This window comes from Neolamprologus multifasciatus, chromosome 1 (assembly GCF_963576455.1).
Source record: "Neolamprologus multifasciatus chromosome 1, fNeoMul1.2, whole genome shotgun sequence".
NCBI classification, from domain to species: domain Eukaryota; kingdom Metazoa; phylum Chordata; class Actinopteri; order Cichliformes; family Cichlidae; genus Neolamprologus; species Neolamprologus multifasciatus.
This window is the reverse complement of record NC_140439.1, coordinates 3,157,665-3,163,672: the sequence shown is the minus strand read 5'-3', so window position 1 is coordinate 3,163,672 and position 6,008 is coordinate 3,157,665. Positions and strand designations below refer to the sequence as shown.

Genomic DNA, 6,008 nt, shown 5'->3' with positions numbered 1-6,008 from the left:
ATTAAATATCAAAAAAGCACCTCACAAAACTTGCTACGCGGCATAACTCGGCTCATAACCGTAGTACGTAGCAGCAGTATGCATCACGTGATAGAGCGGCTGTGTGATAGAGCGGCTGTGTGTATTTGTAGCCTTGCTAGCAAACCAGCATTTCATCTATGAGGACGTTTTCCCAGAGAGAAGTAAAGCAAGTGTGTAAATTCATCTCTGAATGTTTGTAAAGCATTCCCACGTTAAGCTTAACAACCATACCTGGAGCGACTGCCTCTTCTCTCTCTCTCTCTCTCTCTCCTGCTGCTTCAATCGTGAAACAGCTTAATGATCAGCTGATCGTCTTTTCTGTCGCGAGTCCGTCTCTCTTCTTAGTTTTTGGCCCACTTCTCACCAGAAAGAGGAAACCAGCGGCTGAACAACAGCAGCACGTTTAAGCTTGATCAGCTGTTGTTAGAATTTATTTAATATTACTTTCTACACCAGGATCCTTTTCTACGTAGCTGACGGCTGGTAATTGTGCAGGGGCGGATCTAGCAAAGTTTAGCCAGGGGGGCCGATAGGGCATGAACAGGGAAAAGGGGGCACAAAGACATACTTTTCTTTCTTATTCTCATTTAAAATGTCGAGCTTTTAATAAATAATTATCTGACTCTTACACCCAAAGTTTTAATCTTGTGTAAAATATATAGAAGTCCATTACTGTATATAGTAACTGTTAAGTCTAATATACCCTAGTAAGCTATAGTACTTTTTCCTTTGGGAAGATACCATCTGTGCAGTCTGCAATTCTGTTGAAGAAAGATGTTGAATCTATTTAATTATTCTTGAAAAATAATTTATTTTTGTGCATTTTCACCCTGCATCAAATTAAATTTGATTACATCGATTAAGCATCATGAGGTGGAGGGTGGTTCCCTATTTTTTTTTTTTTTGCTGGGAGTTTGCAACCCTATTAGTTAGGTTGCTTAAAATTTCTTCTAAGTACTCTTTAAAATACCAGAATAGGGAGGATGGAGCAGGTTTAACTTTATTAGATTGATCAGTGTTGCTGAACTATGACATATTTTGGACGCAGTGTATTTTTTACATACAGGTATAACAGAATAGCTTTAGTGTTGTTATTTATTTAAACTTGAGTATAAACTTATACAAAAAGCAGCAAGATATTAAAAAAACGTTTTGTTGATTAAAAAACACACTATATCGGATTCATATCGGTATCGGCAGATATCCAAATTTATGATATCGGTATCGGACATAAAAAAGTGGTATCGTGCCATCTCTAGTTACTGCCCATCTCTGATCACGAGTAAGAGTGAATGAGGTATGAATGGACCAGTTGCAAATGTCTGGTGCTAGTGATCCAGTATAAGCACAGTCTAGCCCAAACTGTTGCTACAGGATCCTCTTATTTTAGGGGAGGCTTCTTCTATTTAACTCTGCCTTTTGTGGGCTCACAGTTATGCTGCAGGATCAGATGCTGATGTTCTTGTGTAATGGATAAAAATCTAATTGTCTCATCTGAATATGCTGCATATAGGATAGCCTGTAATGTGCAGCTAACAGGTAGAAGATGGTTTTAATGGTTATATGAGTTGAATCCCACCAGCACAACTTTTTTGTCTAATGAATAATTCTGTTTACTGAATCTGAATTAGAAGCCTCATTAGAAAAGCCTCGTGGTTTAAATGAGCCCACAGAGGTTAAATGTATTGTGTTGCCCATATTTAGATTTGCTGCACCTGTAAACCCAACAACACTTGCTTATTTACGGTCGTTTGAAATCTGCAGCTTGTCATCTTTTAAAAATTTAATCTTGCCATTAATGTAAAACAGTTATAAATCCAGGTTCTCATTGCTTTACTTTTTATCTCTTTACTTTGCCTCCTCTATGCTTTTATTGTTTTTTATTGAGACATACAAAGGCTCATGCAGGCTGTTTGCTGTAATGCTCCATTAGAAGTCATAAATCTATCTGCAGGGAAAACAGCCGTCTCTCCGCCATGTTTCGCTGTCTGCAGCTCCCATCATGTCACGGTAAACACCGAGACTACCGTCAGGTTATTTTTGCTTCCACTGACTCATGCTCCCCATCAGTGGGCTGACATCATGCTCTCTCTTTATGTGCTTATTTAATGAAGCAATACATTACACTGGTCCATTCATGCAAATAACTTGCCCCTGCTGTGGTTTGTAACCCACTCATTTACATAGTGATTTCAGCTCAACTTGCTCTGTGCTGGTAATCTGGTGGTTGGGTGGCTGAGCCCACCATTAGCTGCTGGAAATACTTGTGCTTTTCTACCTGCATGGAGGTTGTTTTGCATGTTGATGAATGCTGCTGGCAGGCAATTCACTTTACCTCCGATCACTGTTGATGAGGTGATTTACTTTTTATGTACATGAGGTACGTAAAGGATAAACGTACGATATCAAACCAAGCATGAGGAAAACATGTCTGCTGCAATTGCTAGAAATAACCAACAACTAATCAGCACATGAAATTGGTTTGTACATTAGAGCTTAAACTAGAAATGACTCTTTGGATGGCTTTACCTTCATCTCCAGTGATACTGTCACTTCATGCTCGTGTTAAAGAACAGGGCTGCTTTCTTCATTTGAAATGGGCTTCCTTGGAAGGGTGGCTGGCCTTTCCCTTAGAGATAGGGTGAAGAGTTCGGTCACCCACAAGGGGCTCTGAGTAGAGTCACTGCTCCTCCACATCGAAAGGCGCTAGTTGAGGTGGTTCGGGCATGTCCCACTGTAAGGAGGCCCCGGGGCAGACCCAGGACACGCTGGAGGGGTTTTATATCTCGGCTTTCCTGGGAACACCTTGGTAAGTAAGTGAGTAAAGTTTATTTATTAAGCGCTTTTCATAGACAGGTAGTCACAAAGTGCTGCACACAGATATTAAAATAAACAGTACGATAAATAGCAAAATGCACAGTATACACAACATAGAGTTTAAATGTAAATTAAAAATGTAAAAAGCAACAGAAAGCTTGTTTAAACAGTAAAGTTTTTAACTGTTTTTTTAAAGGATTCCACAGAGTCAACCACCTGTAGAGGTAGACTGTTCCACAGCCTTGGTGCCACACAGTGTTGCCAGCTCCTCAGTAAGGAAAATCGCTATTGGTTGTCCTAAAAGTCGCAAGAAGTCGCTAAATGATGTCATCACCTAATTTGCATAATTGGTCATGCTAATGTAATTGTAACCTACGCTGCTGGAGAGAGAAATAACATCATGGACGAGACATAAAGTGAGCAAAAAACGTCCTAAATGCATTTAGAGTTTATTTAGAACTACAAATTAAATTTCTTTTAGCAATTATTGTTTTTTGTAATGTCTTTCACGTCTTTTTTTAGCGACTTTTTTTTAGAAAAAAGGGGGTCTGAAAACTCGCTAAATATAGCGACAACGTCGCTAAGTTGGCAACACTGGTGCCACAGACTGAAAGGCTCCGCCCCCTTTCGTCTTCAGACGTGTTCTGGGAGCAACCAACAAACTCTGAGTCTGTGAGCGGAGACAGCGAGCAGTAGTGTATTTTGTGAGAAGCTTGGATAAATAATCTGGGGCCATTTAGTGCTCTGTACGTTAAAACAATCATTTTAAAACGAATTCTAAAATCTATTGGAGCCAATGTAAAGAACATAAAATAGGAGTGATGTGAGCTCGCTTGCTAGAGCGAGTTCGTAGTCTGGCTGCTGCGTTTTGTATAGCTTGGAGGCGAGAAAGAGATGATTTATCCAAGCTGGTAAACAGGGAATTACAATAATCTAAACGCGATGACACAAATGCATGAACAATTTTTTTCAGTTCAGCTAAGGAGACCATTAACACAATTTAGAAATATTCCTTAAATGAAAGAAACAGGAACGAGACAGAGATTTTACGAGTGAGTCAAGGCCCAAAGAAGAGTCAAATATTACTCAGAGATTTTGAATATTTGGCTCAGCAGAAGAACATAAACCCAACTAATTTTAGAATATAGATCAGGAGGAGCAATGATCATGGTCTCTGTCTTGTTCATGTCCCCTGGATAAGCTGGAGGAGGTCTGGGCTTCTCTGATTAGGCTGCTGCCTGGACCCGGATAAGCGGAAGAAGATGGATGGATGCTATTTACATAAATGAGGAACTTTGGTGGAAAATGAATCAAGACATTAAAGAACATCTGCTTAGCTTAGAAGTGTTTTTGTTTTTTTGGCACATGGTATACCAAACAAAAAAAACATTTTCATTCATACTGAAAACAATCGTATTTTCCTTTGGTTCACAGGGTTACAAAAGCATATGAACAGATTATAAAACTATATACAGCTTTTCAGATATTCTTTTACTGTGTAGGCAAATTTTTTCAATTTTTACATTCAAATATCGTTTAGTAAAAAATATTTTGCTCTGAAATTGAGCTCTTTCTCTCATTTTGCATCAGCTGCAGCCACACAGCCTTATAGCCACATGTTACAACTGTTGCTATTTGTTTTTCCATTTTCAGATAAATATGGTGTTTAACGAGTCAAGTCAGGAGCACGGAGGAGGTAAGTGACGGAAGTGACGGGTAAGGTAAGCGACCCATGTTGTAGGTGACGTCAGACGCCGGAGATTTGGCGGAAAAATAAGCGAATGGTAGCGTAGAATTTAACAAAGTTTCTTTAAACTTCAGTATTGCCAAATAAACTAACCAACTTTCATATAACTAACAACATCTGTCCTATCATCTCTAACACCCTGGAGGACAATGAGGAGAGTTTAGACGCTCTCCAAGATTACATCGACCGGTGCTTCCAAGATTTAGTAATGAAGAAGGCCCAGAGCGCGTCTTCCCCGGCCAAAGCTGAGACGCCGTCATCTAAAAGATATCGCCCGGCAGACTCCCCCGGCACAACATCGCCTGCCGGCAAAGATATCGTCGACATCCTGGAGTCAATCGATAAGCGATTGTCCAGTTTTGATGCGAGGCTGTCCCTGGTGGAGATCTTACACCGGGAATTTAAATCTCTAAAAGAATCCCTGGAGTTCAGCCAGCGGCAGGTGGAAACACTTGCTGCGGAAAACGCCACTCTACGGGACTCGGTCAAATCTCTAACCGAAAATGTGACCCAATTAAACATAGAGAATAAGAAAATAAAAGAGACCGTTATGGATTTACAAGCCTGTAGCATGAGAGATAATCTGGTGTTTTCTGGTTTTCCAGAGTCTGCCGGAGAGGACCCGGAAATGACCGTGAGAAGCTTCATTAAAACCCACCTGAAGCTGCCGGAGGACACGGTGGGAAAAAAAAAGGTGTTTAATTTATTTGCAATAAATTTCAACCTGTTTTAGTCCCATTTGAAATTGGTTATATGTGCATCTATCTACCTGACTCCAAATGTTTCTGTGTCCAGGAAAGACTAAAGGTTTTGTTTACTACACAAACAGCAGTTCGAAATCTGTATCTAATGACATTTAGCTTTATTATGTATCTACACACCGAAATTGATTTGCATGAACAAAACAAACCCTGGTTTACCGATCAAAGATGTCACGCTTCATATGCATGTGCTGTCAGGAATTAGATAACAGGTGATAACTCTGACAACAGCTTCCAGCACCCCCGACAGGGACATTTGAATAAACCCTCATAATTGCAGGATGCAGGTCTAGGGGTGGTTTTGTGTCCGTGAACAAGAGCGGCTTTAATTTGAGCTCTGCCACGCCAGCGTGGATTCCTGAGCCTTAAATCACACCACAGTGATGAGGCCTGATGAGGCTTGATGAGGCCTTGATGGATCTGTGTTTGTTTCAGTTAGCCACGTGGATAATGCAAGAGATTCTTCCTCAGGCTCATCTACTCCTGACACTGGCTTCTCCATAGTTTCATTATTATATGACAGCAGTCAACCTTTAATGTAGCAGATTCAACACTTTAAGTTGCTGTGACTTGAATATAAAGACTTACAAAAGACTTTGATTTGTTTTGTGTTTCTCTGAAGTAACTTGTAAGTCTCTCCATCAGCAGAAGAGAAGGGCTTT

At 40.2% G+C, this 6,008-nt stretch overlaps 1 long non-coding RNA gene across 1 annotated transcript; it reads right to left on the bottom strand.

Annotated features, from left to right (window-relative positions):
• Positions 1-866: 866 nt before the first annotated feature.
• Positions 867-5,731, bottom strand: LOC146525124 (uncharacterized). Its single transcript, XR_014874466.1, has 2 exons — positions 3,432-5,731; positions 867-3,079 (listed from the first exon to the last, which is right to left on the bottom strand). It is a non-coding gene; the product is annotated as an uncharacterized LOC146525124 (long non-coding RNA).
• Between the last annotated feature and the right edge of the window lie 277 nt (positions 5,732-6,008).